The following is a 19,908-nucleotide window of genomic DNA, read 5'->3' on the forward strand; positions in this document are numbered from 1 at the left end:
TAAAGGATGTCCTAGAAAAGCCACTTGTTGAATTTTTCTTAAGGCGGGCTAACATGACAAGAAAAAAGGGAATTTGTCCTACTTTCAAGACCGCCAAAGGGCAGCTAGGACTCCTTATTGCAGTTAGAGTCAGCCACCTTCTTTATGACAAGCATTTAAAAACGTGTATATTTTGAAGCAGTTTTCTTCTTCTTCTTCTTCTGCTTCTTCTTCTTCTTCTTCTTCTTCTTCCTCTTCCTCTTCTTCTTCTTCGTCTTGTAAATACGGAAGAGCAGGACATTATCTTCTAGGTAATATGTTATTTTCTCTTATGGGAAAAATCCTTAGATCATTTAACTTTCATTTATTGCTCTTTTTCTGCAAATATTTGCAACCTTTATAACTTGCTTACACACTCTTTCGAAGTTCTCCTCCCCCATGACTGGAGCAGTATTTTGGCCTTCTCTTCCATCAAGACTCTTTAGGTGAAATGTGAGCTCCATTCTAGGAGATTACCAGCGAGGACTGGCTTTCATCTCTGAAATTTCACATCTTTTTTCCACTGAGATATCACTTGGTTTGTTCTCATCTGCCTTATAGTCCCTAAAAATACAATATTTGGGGATCGTTTCCTCACAGTGACCAAATGAAGCAACTGAGTAGGTTGTGTTTCCCCTGTATTCCCTCTTTATATTCTACAGCCAATCCTTCTTACCCTAAGCTCTTTCTAATCTCTCCTGTAATTAATAACCATTCCCTTGATTCTCCTCCCCTATCCCTTTAGGATAGACAGGTAAAATACTCTTGCAGAAAATTAAAAAGAGCTACTCACATTCCTCAATCATCTACATTATTATTCCAGTAAGTAGACCATATCCTGGAGTCCGGAAATCTTTTCTATTTATAGCTTATTTAATACTTTTATTTATTCATGTACCTAAAAAGCACCCAGGCAGCCCAAAGTGGAAGGGCCTGAGAGTCATCTTTCCCTGTGACTATAACTTCTTGCCAGCAGCTGAGATGGTGGGGGGTTTACTTAGAGACTGTGAATCTCAGGATAATCTTTCCCATTTCACTTTTCCTGGTACGTCTTTAACTGCCCCTCCCCCTCCTCCCAGGACACAGAGCTAGCCATTTTCAAGTACACTAAGTATTTGTTTTTTCCTACCTAATTAGTCCAATAGTACCTCAATACGAGGGAATATCACTGCATAAATTATACACAGTTAGGAAATTTAGAGATGAAAACAGTCTCGTATTACTCAGGAAGTTAGTTTAATTTGGCTGAAAGCATTTGGTCTTTTCCAGTGTCTGTCTGTTTCTCCCGCTACAAGTCAGTGGGCTGCTCCCTAATCTGAACACTTTATGATTCTTTTGTTCTAGTCCTCCTACTCATTGGCGTGTTAGAGCCTGCTAGAGCCAACTGTTAGATTTTTAGGAATTTTGTGAGCCAGCTGGATATCACATTGGTAGCTTGAAATCAACAATGATGGATGTATTTCCACCATGGAAATTGGTGAATAGTACACATTAGGCTCTCACCTCCACTCTCAGCTGGTTGTTAAACATTTACCATTGCCCCTACTTCCACACTGATCTAAGTCAGGACATTTCTCTTAGTTCTTTAGTTCTGGCATAAAAAGGACTTTTTTTTTTTTTAATCTCAGAGCTTGATTCATTCCCTGGCTTCTGGATCAATCCTCTCCTCACAGCCAACCAAAGCCCAAAAGCCCAGCTTGGCTTCTCCTCCCAGTTCAGGCTTTCAGGGCTATGAAAGGGTTACCTCCTAGCCCCTCCACTCCCAATCAATGCCTTCTTTTCCAGTCCTTTTATTTCTTGGATTATAAAAGCCCCCAACTCCTTTACTACCCACCCTTCCACCCCAGCATCTCCACCTCTAGTACCAGTGTCATCACTCTGGGATTTCACCCCCAGACAGAAGAGTTTACATGCTTTCACTTGTTTACTCTCCACAATAACTCTATGAGGTAGAAACTACTGTTACCTCCATTTTACAGAAGAGGAAATTGAGGTTCGTGGGGTTAAGTAACTTATCTAAAGGCACATGCCAGCCCATGCTGCCTGTAGTCCAGCCTTCCTCTCTGGGATCCTCACCCCTTTCCTCAGGAGTCTGGATTTAAGGCTCCCATTTCTTAACCACTGTCTTCTCTCCAAAAACATTAATATGAAACCACTTTTATGTCTACAACTTTAATTACATGTTTATTTCCCCAAATCATTCAAACCTGTAATGATCACATTCAGTTATAAGACACAGTGAAGGAAAGAGGCTGGCACAGAGCTCTAAGAGACACGGGCTGTACTCATAGAACTCTATTTTTGTAGCACTTTAATATTTTGATCCTCTAGTCTGTATTCTTTTTTCCTTACTCTCCAGCATATTTTGTTCACAATATAGTCAGCAATATAAACCATTTAGAAACCCTGGAAGGTCTTTGCTTTCTTCTGATCGATCAGGAGTTCCTCATTTAAAATTACATACTTCTTTGTTTTGGTAAGCTGTGGTCCCTACTGACCTTGTAAACGGGTTATGTGGATCAGCCTGTAACTACAAAAATCAACTTGCTTACACTGTTCCCTCAGCAGCTCCATTTATTTGTACTGAACCCAAGGGAAAGAGCCAGGTTCACATACTGTGGGAAAAAGAAAAGGAGAAGGAGGGAATTCTTTTTTTTTTTTTTCAGTACGCGGGCCTCTCACTGTTGTGGCCTCTCCCATTGCGGAGCACGCGCGCCAGACGCTCAGGCTCAGCGGCCATGGCTCACAGGCCCAGCCGCTCCGCAGCATGTGGGATTTTCCCGGACCGGGGCACGAACCCCTGCATCGGCAGGTGGACTCTCAACCACTGCGCCACCAGGGAAGCCCAAGGAGGGAATTCTTTGTCTTCAAAACAAAGAAACAAATTTTACATTCAGGCTGCTCTTCTCCTTTATTGTGCCTGAAATGACTGATAGTAAAACAAAGTTGTTTCAAAGAGGAAAAAAAACCCTGGAATGTAGGTCACCTAACAAGTTATGAAACCTGTTTCCTTGATGCAGGTTTGCTTGATTGAATTGAGGGGTTTCATGGCCTCTGGTCAGGGCCCAGGGAGCCTGCAATGGACTGAATGTATCCTCCCAAATTCATAAGTTGAAATCATAAACTTCACTGTGATTGTATTTGGAAGTGGGGCTTTGGAGGAGTAACTTGGTCATGAGGTGGAGCTCTCATAAATGGAATTAGTGCCCTTATAAAAGGGACCCCAGAGAGCTCTCTTGCCATTTGAGGATATAACAATAAAATGGCAGTCTGCAACCCGGAAGAAGGTCCTCGCTGGAATTTGACCATGCTGGCACCCTGAACTTGGATTTCCAGCCTCCAGAACTGTGAGAAATAAATTTCTGTTGTTAATAAGCCACTCTGTTTATGGGATTTTGTTATAGCAGCCTGAATGGAGACACAGCCTAACCCCAAGCACGTTGTTATGGAAGCTGAAGAAGACAAAGTCCGGATATCAGAAAAAGTAGTGGGGGGCTTCCCTGGTGGCGCAGTGGTTGAGAGTCTGCCTGCCGATGCAGAGGACATGGGTTCGTGCCCCGGTCCGGGAGGATCCCACGTGCCGCGGAGCGGCTAGGCCCGTGGGCCATGGCCGCTGGGCCTGCGCGTCCGGAGCCTGTGCTCCACAGCGGGAGAGTCCACAACAGTGACAGGCCCGTGTACCGCAAAAAAAAAAAAAAAAAAAAAGTAGTGGTTACTTACTTAGCAAGCATAATCATTCTGATCTCTAGAGACAAGGATGGAATAAAACACAAAGGAAAAGACACTTGTGGGTAGGGGAAGCAAAGATTAGGATAACAAAATATTGAAGTAATGACTTTATTAACTCCTCAGTGACAAGAATGTAAACTCTCAGAGCCTTTATAACTACTAGGAACTGGGAATTCTGGTTTCTAGTGTGAGTAGATAACATGAGCTTTGGCAAGGTTTCCAGCTGTATTGCATCGGAGTTTCCCCATCTGCAGGATAATACCTGCTTTAAAACAGCCTCGGAAGTAGATCCTTAGATTGGGATTTGTGAGATCTGGATTCTAGTTCTAGCACAACTGACTGAGTGGATTTTAGTTTCATCATTTGTAAAATAAAATATAGCTTCTAAGCTTCCTTATACAATTTAGTTACTTCATATAGTGCCCTGAAAACGTTAAGATTGTCTAGAAATGCAAAATTACATTATTCTTTGTTTTATTCAACAAATATTTATCTGGCCCTTAGTGTGTACTGGGCACTGTACAAGGAACTAAGGACAAGACAAAGCTTCTCGAGGAGTTCATACTGCATTTGGGGAAGAGAAACGATGTAGGAAGAAAAATAAAACCGACTGAGAAAGCTGGAGAGTAATGAGTGCTGTTTTACCTAATGGGGCAAAGAAGGCATCTCTGATCTGAAGGAAGAGCTGAGCCATGTGAGTGTCTGGGGGAAGAGCATTCCAGGCAGAGGGAATGGCTGGAGAGTGTGAGTGAGGGAAAAAGCAGTAGAAGACAAGGTTAGAGAGAGTGGGGTCCGGACTGCGTAGGTCCTTAGAGGCCACCATAAGGAATTTGGCTTTTTCTCAGAATGAGATTGGAAGTCATTGGAGTAAAGTCATGACAAAAATTAGACTTTTGTTTTAACAGAGTCACTCTGGCCTCTATGCTTAGAATAGACTGTAGGGAGGTAAGAATGGAAGCAAGCGGCCAGTTAAGCAGCTACTGTAATAATCTGAGCAGGAACCCAGGGTAGTTACAGAGGAGATGATGAGAAGTGGCCAGATTCTGGATAGGAGTTTTTGATGGATTGGATTTGGGTAGTGAGAAAAAGACCAATCAAGAATGACTCCAAGGGGGGACTTCCCTGGTGGCGCAGTGGTTAAGAATCCGACTGCCAATGCAGGGACACGGGTTCGAGCCCTGGTCCAGAAAGATCCCACATGCCGCGGAGCAACTAAGCCCGTGAGCCACAACTACTGAGCCTGCGCTCTAGAGCCCGTGAGCCACAGCTACTGAGTGCCACAACTGAAGCTGCACGCCTAGAACCTGTGCTCCGCAACAAAGAGAAGCCACCACAGAAGAGTAGTCCCGGCTCGCCGCCACTAGAGAAAGCCCCCGTGCAGCAACGAAGACCCAACACAGCCAAAAATAAATAAATAAATAAATTTATTAAAAAACAAAAGAATGACTCCAAGGGTTTGGGCCTGAACAACTGGAAAAATGGAGTTGATACTAAGATGAGGAAAGCTTTGGAAGGAGCAGGTTTAAGGGTTGTAAGGAGCAGGGCCGTCAGGGTTTGCTCTGGACATGTTAAGGATGAGATGCCCATTAGGCATCCAAGTGGAGAAGTGAAGTAGGAAATGAACCAATAGGCATAAGGATCCTAGGGTGGGAAGGGACCAGAACTTCCAACCCAGATCCTCAAATGTCTACATGAGGGAATCCAGTCTGGGTAGAGCTAGGAGTGCTTGACAATAACCCAGTGGCAGAAAAGGACACTGAGACCCAAAATGAAATCATCTTGAGGAAAGAAGTCTAGGCTAAAGATGCATTTTAAGACAAGGCCCCAAGTATTGATATGATACCACAGATTGTGCTCCTGTGCAAATTGGAACTGGAGACTATAAGCCCATTAGAGCCTAGCGATCCAAGAGTGAGTGAGAGTTTGACCTGGAACTGGAGACTATAAGCCCATTAGAGCTTAGCGATCCAAGAGTGAGTGAGAATTTGACCTGGAACTGGAGACTATAAGCCCATTAGAGCCTAGCGATCCAAGAGTGAGTGAGAATTTGACCTGGGAGAGCTAGTTCCCACTATGCCTGGAATTAGAACACAACCAATCTGCCTCACTCCCTTATGCCCCAATTTGGAATATGTAAACCTCCTAAGATTTTGGACAATGTCGACGAAAAATTAATCAGTTGATCTAAGAAAGAAATGGAAAATTTTATTCAAGCCAAATCTGAGGATTATAACCCAGGAAGAGCATCTCAGAAAGCTCTGAGAACTGTTCTGCCCATTAGAAGTCAAGGCACAGTTATATAAGTTTTTTGAGACAGAGGGCTATGCATCAAATGAAGTATTATTGACAGTTTACATAATCTATATCTAGGTGTCATTGTGGTGGGTCATGTGACCCCTTGCAAGATCAAGAAGGAATGTTATTTTTTATTTATTTATTTTTTTTGCGGTACGCGGGCCTCTCACCGCTGTGGCCTCTCCCGCCGCGGAGCACAGTCTCCGGACGCGCAGGCTCAGCGGCCATGGCTCACGGGCCCAGCCGCTCCGCGGCATGTGGGATCTTCCCGGACCGGGGCACGAACCCGTGTCCCCTGCATCGGCAGGCGGACTCTCAACCACTGCGCCACCAGGGAAGCCCAGGAATGTTATCTTTTATGGAGTGGTCTTGCTGATGCTAGGAGAATGTTTCTCGCTATGGCTGAGCAGGTATTCCTGCCTGATGGGGGAGGTTTAGTCAACACATGATGCAGATACACAATGCACAGTGGGGAGAGGGGAGGCCAAGGGCAGGGAAGAACTTTTTTGTTTAAATTTTTCTTGTCTTGTCATAAAATATGAATTTTATTTCACAACAGTCTGTGAGCAATCCTAATAGGAGGGTCAAGATTTGAGAGGTGTTTACAATGTAGAAATCTGTAGAAATTGGTGTCTAATTGGATTGGAGAGTGAGGGACATGAAAAGACTGAATTTTCTACCTCTGGAGCCTGGGCTGGTAATCATGATAGGAAATACCAGAGGAGGTGAGGGCGGGGGTTACTTCTGTTTATTTATTTATTTTTTGATGTGAAGCTGAAGTGAGATTGTGTTTGGTCTTCCAGTAGAGAGTTTTGGACACCACCAGAACACACAAGTAGGTCTAGTAAGTAAGGGGATCTGGATCTGGAGCTCAAGAAGGATTTAAAGTACCCGTTGTGATGCTTATCACGACAAACATGACAAACATGTAACCTGTGTAAATTATATTAATTAACCCACATAAGTAGCTCATTGTGTTTTCCACTTTTACGGAGAGACACAGGAAGTTAAACTAATCTATCACCTTCCTCAAAGACTTGAACTTCTCATAATTTTCTTCACCCCACACTACTGTATGACTCTTTCATCCATCTCTTTTACTCATTTCCCAAGAAATGAAATGCTCAATTGCTTCTCTATCCTTCAAGCTCCTAATCTACATTTACCTGTTCACTCCTAGCAGATAACCTAGATTCCTAATTTAGTGACAGGATTAAAGGATTTAACCTGAGCTCCAATAGCTTTCATCCTATCCTCCACAAAATGTTTTTCTTTCTTGTACCTGATATTATCCTCCCTCTTATCTCATTAGGGTCCCCTCCAATTTTATTAATACTAATCGCATCCACTTGTGCCCTAGTTTTTATTCCTGCTCACAGCCTCTGAAAACTTGCTTTATTAATTAACCCCTTTGCTTGACCCTTAATTCTCTTTGTCTACACAAATTACTACTAAACCACCATAGTGTCATTTCCTGCCTGAGTTACTATCCTGTATCTCTCCCCTTTTATTCACACTTATGGCTTTTCTTTTCATACTCCCATTTACTTCTTAGCTCTAATAAGTATCCCCACCACACTGACCCCATCACTTCAAGTTTTCAGTTTTAAGCATCCCACTATCCAACCACCACCTCCACCTTTCCAGTAAGAGAAAAGCAATCCAACAACCCTTCTGCTTAATAAGACTGACAAGCCATTGATCCTACCACCTTTTTACTGTCCTTTACCCCCTTATGTCCTCACATCTCTCCTTCCATAGTCCATCGCTATAATTACACTTTTTCTTACACCTGCAACTCCCTAGTTCCATTTTCCTTGTTGTGCTCACTTAGCAAAACTTCAAACCTGATTAAATCTAACCCTACCTACCCCATGCCAGCAGGCATGGCTGTGGCATGCTTACAGATCCACTTAAAATTCATGACCACTAACCTCCAGTGGGGCTTCCATTGCTCAGCAGTAATACTATATTTCCCTTAATCTCTTCACTTTCCTACTCTCCTAAAATTTTTTTATATCTTCTTCAGGACCCTCAAACCCTCCAAATTTCCTCCATTCTCACTCAGTTCATAACTTTGCATCTTTATTCACTGAGAAAATAGAAGCAATCAGAAGAGACTGTCCACAGCTCCAACTAGTACTGTGCCTTCCTTGTTAGAATATAATTTTCAAAAAGTTAAAATCGGGCTTCCCTGGTGCCTCAGTGGTTAACAATCTGCCTGCCAGTGCAGGGGACACAGCTTCGAGCTCTGGTCCAGAAAGATCCCACGTGCCGCGGAGCAGCTAAGCCCGTGTGCCACAACTACTGAACCTGTGCGCTGCAGCTGCTGCAGCCCGCATACCTAGAGCCCGTGCTCTGCAACAAGAGAAGCCACCGCGATGTGAAGCCCGCGCACCGCAACAAACAGTAACCCCCGCTCGCCGCAACTAGAGAAAGCCCATGTGCAGCAACAAAGACTCAACGCAAACAAAATTAAATAAATAAATAAGTTTATTAAAGAAAAGAAACAGAATTGTTAAATATCCTAATCAATAATAAGTAGAAAGTCAAGCAAAGGTAGTGGCCCTTAGAAAATGAGATAATCCCCAGAGGGCCTGCTGGATGGAGCACAGCTCTTCACTAAAAAGATACCCAGTAATCCTGTTAACCTATTTCCAAATTTGGGGTGATTTTTCTTAACATTCTACCTATTTGTGACTGTCCCCATGCACTTCTGCCTGTCTTCTAGCTATTGACAATAAACTGCCCATGCCCTTATTCAAGGCCAACCTTTCCACTTGTATATTATATCCCATCCACTTTTGCCTACTCGAGGATATTACTCTAGTGATTCTCTTTTCTGTCTCCTGCATCAATTTCCCCCCTTTATTCTACGTTTACTTTTAGCATTAAGATATGCTCTTCCATCTCCAAAACAACCTCTCTTGATTTCACTTCTGCCTGTGGCTACTATCCCATTTCTCTCCTCACCTTTATAGCAAAGAATTATCTACCACCAATACCTCCAGTTTCCTCCTCCTACTCTTTGAACCCGCTGGAATCAGACTTTAACCCTCACCACTTCTCCAAAGGTCACCCATGACGTCCACATTACCAAATCCAATGGTCACTCCCAGTTCTCATTTTATTTAATCTATCAACATCATTTGACACTGTGAAACACTTCACTTAGCACTTTCTTCACTAGGTTTCCGGGACCCTTCTGGTTTTCCTCCTGGCTGCTCTTTCTCAGTTGCCATTGTTGTTTCCTCCTTGGTCTCCTAAACTCTTATAACAATTTATTTTTATTATTATTATTTTGGCTGCACCACGTGGCATGTGGAATTTTAGTTCCCTGACCAAGGATCGAACCTGTGCCCCTTGCAGTGGAAGCATGGAATCTTAACTGCTGCACCACCAGCGAAGTCCCTCCTAGACTCTTTTTAAAATTTTTAAATTTATTTGGCTGCATCGGGTTTTAGTTGCTGTATGCGGGATCTTCAACGCAGTGCGAGGGCTTATCTCTAGTTGTGGCGTGGAGGCTCAGTAGTAGTTGCGGTGCGCAGGCTTAGTTGCTCCGCGGCGTGTGGGATCTTCCTGGACCAGGAATCAAACCCATGTCCCCTGCATTGGCAGGCAGATTCTTAACCACTGGACCACCAGGAAGTCCCAATATTTTAATTCTTGTAGGGTAAACATTGATGTCTCCTTTTTATTTCCAAATATTGGTATTTTATTTTTAAGCCAACTATTTTATTTTATTTTATTTTATTTTTGACTGCATTGGGTCTTCGTTGCTGCTTGTGGGCTTTTCTCTAGTTGCGGCGAGCAGGAGCTACTCTATTGTGGAGCACAGGCCCTAGGCGCGCAGGCTTCAGTAGTTGTGGCTCGTGGGCTCAGTAGTTGTGGCTTGCAGGCTCCAGAGTGCAGGCTCAGTAGTTGTGGCACACGGGCTTAGTTGCTCCGTGGCATGTTGGGATCTTCCTGGACCAAGGCTCGAACTCATGTCCCCTGCACTGGCAGGCAGATTCTTAACCACTGCGCCACCAGGGAAGTCCCTACCATATATTTCAAAATTATTTTCTTAATGGATACTATAGGGATAATATACATCTTAATTCACTACTATCTATTGCAGATTAATACTAACTTAATTTCAGTAAAATATAGAAACTTTGCTCCAATATAACTCTATCCCAGACCCTCCTTTGTGCTATAATATATATCTCAAATATATCCATGTATTAACACTTAATATTATTTATCATATAGTTATATCTGTATTACATAATAATACATTAAGCGTTATTATATCTCACACGTACATGTTATAGCCCATCAATATAGAGGTTTTTTTAAGCTCTTTTTAAAATGTATTTATTTATTTATTTTTGGCTGCATCGGGTCTTCATTGCGCTGCGTGGGCTTCTCATTGCAGAGGCTTCTCTTGGTGCGGAACACGGGCTCTAGGTGCATGGGCTTCAGTAGTTGCGGATCGCAGGCTCTAGAGCACAGGCTCTAGAGCGCAGGCTCAGTAGTTGAGGTGCACGGGCTTAGTTGCTCTGCGGCATGTGGGATCTTCCCGGACCAGGGATCAAACCTGTGTCCCCTGCATTGGCAGGCAGATTCTTAACCACTGTGCCACAAGGGAAGTCCCATCATGGTGGTTTTCTTTTGATGCTTTAAAGATTTTCTTTCCATTGTTGGTTTTTAACAATTTGTATGCTGTGCTTGGGTGTGGATCTCTTTGTAGTTATCCTAGTTGGGTTGGTTGAGCTACTTGGATGTGTAGATTAATGTTTCTAATCAAATTTGTGAAGTTTTCAGACATTATTTTTTTTTTCTGACCTCTTCTTCCCTCTCCCATTACACATATGTTGGTCTGTTGTCCCACAAGTCTCTGAGGCGCTCTTCACTTTTCTTCCATTTTCATTCTTTCTATTCTTCAGTAGATAATTTCGGTTGATCTTTTTGGTTCAAGTTCACTGATTCTTTTTCTCTGCTAACTTGAATCTTCCTTTCAGCCCCTCTAGTGAATTTTTTGTTTCAAGTATTGCTTATTTCCACCTCTAGAAATTACATTTTAAAAATTTTAAGTTATGTGTTTCCTTATTGAGCATCTTTATTTGTTGATATATTATTGCCCTAATTTCTTTTGATCCTTTAAACATTGATTTCTTTTAGTTCTTTGAACATATTTATAATAACTGCTTTGATGTCTTCGCCTGATAAATCCAACTTCTCGGAGACAGAGTCTATTGATTTTTTCTTTCCCTCAGAATGAGTCATACTTTCCTATCTCTTTGCATATTTTGTTTGAAAGCTAGATTTTTAAATACTATATTGTAGCAACTCTGGATTCTGAGTTCTCCCTTAAGGCTGTCTTTTGTGTTTGTGTGTTTAGTAACATGCCTTGGTTAAATCTATGAAATCTGTCTCCTCTGAAGGGTGTGGCTGTCGATATCTCTGCTCAGTTGATTTTTTCTTGTTTTTATTTTTAAGTCTGGCTTCCTAGGGGTCACTCCTGCGTCTAAGTAGCCTAAAGGTTAGCCAGTGTTGGGACAGAAACTGGCTTCTGTCCTCTAGTAATGGGTGTGTGGGCAGGGGAACAAATTTAAAGTTCAGGCTGTTTTCAATTCTACTTGGGCTTTTACTTTTACTTTTCATTGGGCCCTTTCACAGCTCCTCCATGCTCAAATCCTCAAAGTCAGACAGGAGTATGTGGCTGACTTAGATCCTCTCTTCTCAGCTGCAAATGTATACAACCTCAGCCAGGAATACTCTTCCCCCAGCCACAACTGCAACCTCAGGTTGGTAGTACCATTGGCCCTCTCCTGCTCCAATTCAAGTGAGTCCTCTTTGACTGTGCCAGTCCTCACAGCATCCCCCCATCCTGGCAAAATCTCCATGCTGACCGGGCTGGGGAGAGGGTTGGAAAATGGAAGCATCCTCAAGCAAGGATGCCACAGAGTCCCACTGTTATTACTGAATTTCAGCAGTTGTTCAAGCACAAACACTTTTCAGATTATTCTATGCCTTTGGTCGATTTTCAAGGTGCTAAAATGGTGGTTCTCACCAATTTTTTCCAGGTTTGTAAGTTGCTTTTGGGGGGGGAGTTGATTTGCCCACCTCTTCACTCTGCCACACCTGGAAGTCCCACCCTCGTCAATAAATATTTGATGAATAATAAGTGACTAAACCCTGTGTTATCTGTCTTCTACCTCTACCACATTTTTGAGACTGTCCCATCAAAAATTATCAGTTGCCTCCCAGGAAGTAAAACAGGCTTTGAATAAAGCAGACATTGGTTGAATTCCAGCTCTGCCACTTAGCAATTGTGTATTCTGCGGGTATACTTATCTTCTCCAAGTCTTTTTTTTTTTTTTTCCTTTTCTTTTATTCTGTTAAATGGCTAAAACAATGCCTATGGAGTTATTGTGAGGAGGGTGGGGTCTGAGTAAGCACCTGGATGGACACCTCAGGGTTCTTTTCCAACACAGTTTTTGTCAGGAGGCCTGAGCTTCTGTTCAGACTGAGTCTGGGATGCCTCTTGACCTCTTTTATCACCCTTACACTCAATAGAGACATAAATGGTGGGAATGCAAGGATAAGATCATGAAACTCCTTTGAGAGTGGATCTACTATACACAGCTATAATGTATCATTATGCCTTATGATGTCCTTTGGGAACTTAAAAATCCCTCTCCCTGGGAAATTTTGATCATGGCAGAATTTCTAAAAATAGGGAAGCTACTGAAATTACTCCCCTAACTTCCTTTTTCCCTGGACATTTTAACCATTATGTTGATATCTTCTGAAAGACCGGGACTATGGAGAAATCCTTTTTAATCTCACATTTTTAGATATTTCTTCTTCTAAGAACTGAAAGGCATGGTCCCCTGACTCAGAAATAAAACATCAATTTGGTGGTTAAAGATGGAGAAAAAGAAACATGACCAAATAGAATGCTTGGAATTTGAAATGAAAATAGTGTGGCAAGACTATCACCATTTTAGGGCCTTACTGAAAATTCAGCTCTTTCTGCAGGAAATGCATGTTTAAAAACAGAATAAAAAACAATTGCTCTTTCCACATTCTTTTAAATTTGTTCCCTTTTATCCTCCCTTTAGTTAGCCAAGCGTTCACTATTGTTACTTGCTTTTTCATGTGTCAGCTAGGCTGCCAGCTCTCTGAAGGCAGGGAATACCTCTTTGTATCTTCCCTGATGCCTGGCACTATTCCTTGCTCTCACCTGCAGTCAACAATTATGCTCATTTTACATAAATTGTAAACATCTACCAACATAGAAAGTTTAAGAGGATGACATGTAAAAAGTATAAACAGAATTTGTAATATTTCCTTTCTGTACCTCGTGTATATTCCACTCTGGAGACCACTGTTCTGTAGGATAAAATGCAGGTTTCAGTTTTGTTTTGTTTTTTTTTGGCTTCGTCGGGTCTTCATTGCTGCACGCAGGCTTTCTCGTTACAGCGAGCGGGGGCTACTCTTCGTTGCGGTGCGCTGGCTTCTCATTGCGGTGGCTTCTCTTGCTGCGGAGCATAGGCTCTAGGCACGTGGGCTTCAGTAGTTGCAGCATGCGAGCTCAGTAGTTGTGGTACATGGGCCCTAGAGAGCGTGGGCTTCAGTAGTTGTGGCGCGCGGGCTCTGGAGTGTGGGCTCAGTAGTTGTGACACACGGGCTTAGTTGCTCCGTGGCATGTGGGATCTTCCCACACCAGGAATCGAACCTGTGTCTCCTGTATTGGCAGGCAGATTCTTAACCACTGCGCCACCAGGGAAGTCCAAGATCCAGGTTTTCTAAAACCACAGTCTTCAAACTGGGATCTAGGTAACTTAAGGGTACATAGCATAGATAGTATTAAGAGGTTTAACTTCCAGATTCTGAAGTACCAAATGTTTCCTTTCCTGAAAGTGATCTGCCAAGAAATGGCTGACTTTGAGCTGATTTCTCTTTTCCAGCCTCCTCTTTCCAATTGCTCTGACCCTTCACAACAGAAACTCCTCAGCCATCCTGAACTGTGTTTTGTCCCCAAAGCAAGGAATGATTTGAGAATGCATTATGCCTGAGGGAGAATCTCTTGAGAGCCAAGTAAGAAACACTGACAGAGCAGCAGCTTCTTCATCCCCTGAACAAATTCCTGGCAAGCCTCTGTGCCTTGCACAGTGACTATCTTAGAATTAGAAGTCACAAGTGAGGTGGTGGAAGACCTTGAAGTAATACACTGGGTTCTTTTTTTTTTTTTAATTTTTAAAATATTTATTTATTTATTTGGCTGTGTCGGGTCTTAGCTGTGGCACGTGGGTTCTTCGTTGAGGCATGCGGAATCTTTTGTTGCAGCGCACAGGCTTGTCTCTAGTTGTGGCGCTCGGGCTCTAGAGCATGCAGCCTCAGTAGTTGTAGCACACGGGCTCAGTAGTTATGGCTTGCAGGCTTAGTTGCCCTGCGGCATGTGGGATCTTAGTTCCCCAACCAGGGACTGAACCCATGTCCCCTGCATTGGTAGGCGGATTCTTAACCACTGGACCACCAGGGAAGTCCCGTTATATGGTGTTTTTAATTTAAAAATGGAGCTAACCTTTTTCTGATAGAAAATAATTCTATTTACCTGCCCAGTTTGACCATGTACACCAGTTTTGCCAATTCAGTGATATTTTCCTTAAGTGAAATGGGCTAGATCTGTGCCTCCGCCTTGTTAATGAAAATGTATGCAAAGTACTCATCCGATATACAATACACCAAAAATGTCACCATTTGCAACTATTTCAACTTCTGATGACCACGGCCTTAAACTAACATTCACAATATTCATAACCGCCCCAGACTCTTTCCCATCTTATCTCCTGTCAGTCCCTTTCAGGCTTCAGCCAAACCATACACATGCTCCTGGGCATTCTTCCAAGTCTATACCTGTGTGTGTGCTCATGTCAGTTCCTCCATCAGAAACACCCTTTCTTCCCATCTCTGTATGTTGAAAACTTGATATCTGCTTGGACTGAAGCACTAATTAGGCACTGAGGATGCTAAATGAACATAATAATAGCCTTAGCATGTCTTCACAGGATTTAAGAGTCTAGTATGGGAGACAGATAAGTAATGGAATATGGTATGACAGAGCTATGATGGGGAACCACAACGTGTTGGGAACTCAGCAGAGACACCCTCCCTTCACCTGGAAAGGTCAAGGAAGTCTTGGAGGAAGTGTCCAGAAAGCCAAGACCCACTGAGGAGCAAGAGTTAGCTTGACATTTTGCAGGGAGTGAGGAGAAGACGACTGACTGGTGCTGAGAGAACAAAAGTGAGTTGAATTGACATTGTTAAGGTGAGTCCTCTGTGAAGTCAGGATTTTGACCATGAGAGACATACTTACCTAATTCTAGGGTCCAGATAGAAACTTCTACCAAGTTCAATCTGTTTCATGTTTTTGAAAGAATGGTCACATTTCTCTCTAAAGCCCAATTTAGAACAGGCTGAAAGTCAAGGGAGAGGTCATCTCTAGAAAAAATTTCCCTTGCGTTTTGCCAAACACAAAATATTTGAACCCCAAGCTCAATTGCTGGGGGAATGTGTAGACTTTTTATATTGGGTTCACCAGAAATAGTGCTCAGTGAATACTCTTGAGACATCTGTGAAGAAAGTCACAGGAAGTTTGTACATGGGGCTCTGTTCTGAGGGTGCAGGCACCCTCTAAACAAATAAGCTAATGAAACAATAAGAACCATAGAAAATTTCAGTTTCTGAATTTTGAAGAGATCACGAGGGCGTAAGTTATCTGGCTCTCACTGCTCCACCTCTGATCCCCTCCTGCACTGTCCTAAACCAGAGACCCTGAAAATACCTTCACCAAGGGATGCTCAATTCCACTGCATGCCACCACTCACACTGCTGATTTGTTATCAAGCTATTTATTTCTATGAAAGACACTCCTCACAAACACATTGGTAGAAGAGAGGTATGATAGATGTGGCATCAGCCATCAAATATTTCCTCTACTTGGGCTACCCTGGTGGCGCAGTGGTTAAGAATCTGCCTGCCAACGCAGGGTTCCATCCCTGGTCTGGGAAGATCCCACATGCCGCGGAACAACTAAGCCCATGCACCACAACTACTGTGCCTGCATGCCACAACTACTGAGCCTGTGTGTCACAACTACTGAAGCCTGCACGCCTAGAGCCTGTGCTCTGCAACGAAAGAAGCCACTGCAATGAGAAGCCCACACACCGCAACGAAGAGAAAGCCTGTGCAGCAACGAAGACCCAATGCAGCCAAAAATAAATAAATTAAAAAATATTTTCTCTACTGGTAACAATTTGGTACCCAATAACTCTTTGCTCATTCAAAATAGAAAATATACTCAATCTTCTAGTTCTCTGATACAGTCCATCCATGCATCATCACAATGGATTCTTATTTCTCATCCTGTTTTCCTAGTTTATTTTCTTCAAGCGTCCATATGGAGGGTTAACATTTTCTCTATAAAAGTATTCACTGTGGCAGCAGAATCAGGTAGGTCTCATCCATGAGGGCTTAGTTATCGAAGCACCAAAGGATGTCTTTATAAAACACTGACTGTATATGGAAGTCACATGACATTGGACCCGAAGAACTACATAACCAGTTAGGTTCCAAAAGGTTGTATTGTTGGTAAAGCTACTTCATCTTTTTCAGGAAAACCATTATAAGCTCGTCCCAGAAAACAAAAACTCATTTTTGTTAGAATGTTATTATCAAGCTCTGGAGGGTCAGTTTGATAACATTTTTCCATTACAAATGTTTCCTATCATGATATCATATTTTTCCAGATGGGTGGGCCAACTGTAATTCTGCTCTAAAGCTTGCTTTCTTCCAGTTCCCCATGAGTTTTCTAATTATGGCCTTTAACAAAGTTTCCAGCAATGGTGAATTGAGATTTGTTTTGAAGTATGAATATAAATGTGTTTGCAAACGGGTTTAGACCCTTGTGTGGAAAGAGCCTGAAGCCTCCTAAACAGAAAAATCATCAAGTAAATCAGAACTGACTTAAGAGTCTGGAAAATGGTAGCAGGGTTTAGTGACCTTATATCAAACCACGGCCAAGGCCACATTTTAACACCTCCCCACTCCCAGATTAATTTTATTTCTGTCACCCTCTTCAGCTTTTAAATTTCCTTCCATTCAGCAAAATCGGTTCCATTCAAGAGAACAAATACATTGTGACTTCTATGCCTGATACTTCTCTGTGTGCACTGGTGGAAAACAGTTTTAGTTTTCAGCTTTGCACCTGAGAATCGTGCGGGAGTAATGAAATGAGTTAAGCCTCCTCTTCTCCTAAAGCCCCAGGTTTTCCTGAGAACACCCATATAACATATGTCAGTTCATTTAGGCCGGAAGGCTCCTCAAAACCGAGGCCATTTTCTTGTAGGGTCATTTTAGTCTCTTTTTAGATAAGGGGACTGCATGTAAATGCTACCTTGGTGGCAGAGGCTTTCCTGGGCAAAAGGCCACACCTTCACGGGCAACCCGTTTTCTCCCTCCCCGGCACGGTCTTGCAGCGTCGCGGCGCTTCCAGCAGATGGCGCCGCAGCTGAATTTTCGCGACCCTGTCTCTAAACCTGCAGAAGAGTCTGGAATAAACAGGAAGGGGAATTTGTTTTTTTAACCACTCCAATTTCCAACATATATTGCTTTCTTTGTCAGGTCAGAAGCTCTTTTTACTTAGCCAAGTTGAAATGTATTTGAGACGTTCAAAAAAAAAATCAGTGATTACGCAATCCCAAATACATGTTTTTTTAAAGAATTTCCACTGTCTCAAAGGACTCAAGAAGCAAGTTTTCAAGTAGCATAAACTGTCACAAGAGCACAGTGGTTCACAAACATCAGTAGGCAGCGCTGGGTGAAGAAAGACTGGCTCGAAAAAGACCAGCAAGGCGTGGCAGGGCACAGCCTCGCGGGGCCGCAGCGGAAGTGACCTTAGAGGCGGGCGGGGCGGCGGCCTTGGGCGCCCGGAAAACAGCGCCGCCTGCTGGTCAAAAGGGAGAAAGCGCGGATCTCGTCGGAGGCTGCGGCATGGCTGCCCCGACACTTGGTCCCGACAGACATTTCAAACACGTTTGCACTCAAGATGCTGCACGTTATGCCCTTTACCCAACAAAACTGAATGTAATGGGCACAACCAGAGTAGTCTTTCTGTCGAGAAGAGACACCTTAGAGGCCCGTCGTGGTTTGGGGATACAGTGTTTCAAAGGGCTTAGCTGTTGTTAATACCTTCCTAAAGCTAAAAAGGGTGGATTTGATTTTTATGGTATAATTGTTATTTAAAGCAATCATAAAGGAGAGTGAAAAATAGAACCTGATAGGGGCTCTCTTTCATTTTTCCCATCCTGCTTTAAGTTATTTACAAAATAGTAAAAGAGGTTATCAGAAGCAAGTTGGGAAAAAAAGGGCAGAGGGTTGAATTTCAAGGTGATTGTGCTTATCATTTATTATGGCCCCTCATTTTTATTCCAGGGTTGTTGCAGTTCCATTTCTAGAGTCCCTCCTCCTCTCTCCACTTCCTTTTTCTCTTCACTCATTTGACAGGAGCCTCCGCAATCATCTGCCTAGAAAACGTCATCATCATCCACTGGGAGAGAATTGTGGTACCACGTTTCTCCACCTATGGCTGAATCCCACAGAAAGAAGATGACGGTTGTGCTTCTGCTCTTGAGCCAGCGTGATTGCTGGGAACTGAAACCTGCAAGATGATGCCAAAGCGCAGCTTCCCCCTTTTTATGCGGTGTAGAGCTTTATGTTGCCCTTCATTAAGCTGATGCTTTCTCCTACAGAGCCCTGTCCTTCACGTTCCCCAGAATGATGCGCTAATAACCTTCTTGTTCCTTCCACTTGCAGAGATTCAGTGCCTTAAGCAGAAGAATTGTACATTTCCATTTTTCTTCTTGTAAGGTAGTGAAGGCCCAAGGGTGGACCGTTTCATTTGGACTAGTCATGCTGTTTATCAGGTCCCTGTTCTCTGACATGAAAATTCCAGTCTCCCATCAAGGCATAGCTGTAGGCATTAATTATAGGCTCTAGTTCAAAGCATGCCATCTCTTTTGAGCAGCAGCACCAGAAATTAGGAACCCAACTGGAAGAGAAGCTTCTTGAGGGTCCTGGAGAAGGAAAGTTGGGCCCCCAAGTCCTGTTCACGACTACTCTAGCCTTCACAATCTGGACCCAATCAGATGAACACTGAGAGCTCAGTGTTTGGAGGACAAAGAGTAATGGATACATAGTAACTTGACTGAGTTAGGGACAGGATCCAAGACATACCTGACATTTGTTTATCTGCAGAGAAACAGAAGTAAAGGAGGGGAACGTCTCCCTAAGTGTTACTGTGTTATAAAAGTGTCCTCCCGGGAGAGGACACATGAACAGGGCAGCTGATAACATTAATGCTGTGCAGGCAAGCACTCATCTCCCCACATCCCCAGGACTGCTGAACCAAGTGTTATTAAACTAATCGGCAGGGACGCAGCTCTGAACCTCCCCTGCTGCAGTGCTCAGAGGGAGTCGGCTCAGACAAAGCAAAGTGGCTTTTCCGAGGGGGAGGGGTGCCCGCTTTCTCTTTGTTCTTCCTTGGAAAATGGGCTCGCTCTCAAGTCTAATACAACAGCTGCTTACATCTCTCAGAGGAGGGCGAAAGAAGTTAATTCCCAATAAAGATGTGGACAGCATATTTTGGAGCCCTGAACTCTGACTGTGAAATGCACAAACTGTTTTTAGAATTCTAACATGCTGTAAGTTTTATTCTGGGTTTCTAGGCAAAAATTTCAGAAAGGTGCCTCTCTTTATCAAATAAAAATAAAAAGATCACCTTCAGAAAGGGGTGGTAGAGACAGTGTTTTGAAT

Source organism: Phocoena sinus, chromosome 10 (genome assembly GCF_008692025.1).
Source record: "Phocoena sinus isolate mPhoSin1 chromosome 10, mPhoSin1.pri, whole genome shotgun sequence".
Taxonomy (NCBI): Eukaryota; Metazoa; Chordata; class Mammalia; order Artiodactyla; family Phocoenidae; genus Phocoena; species Phocoena sinus.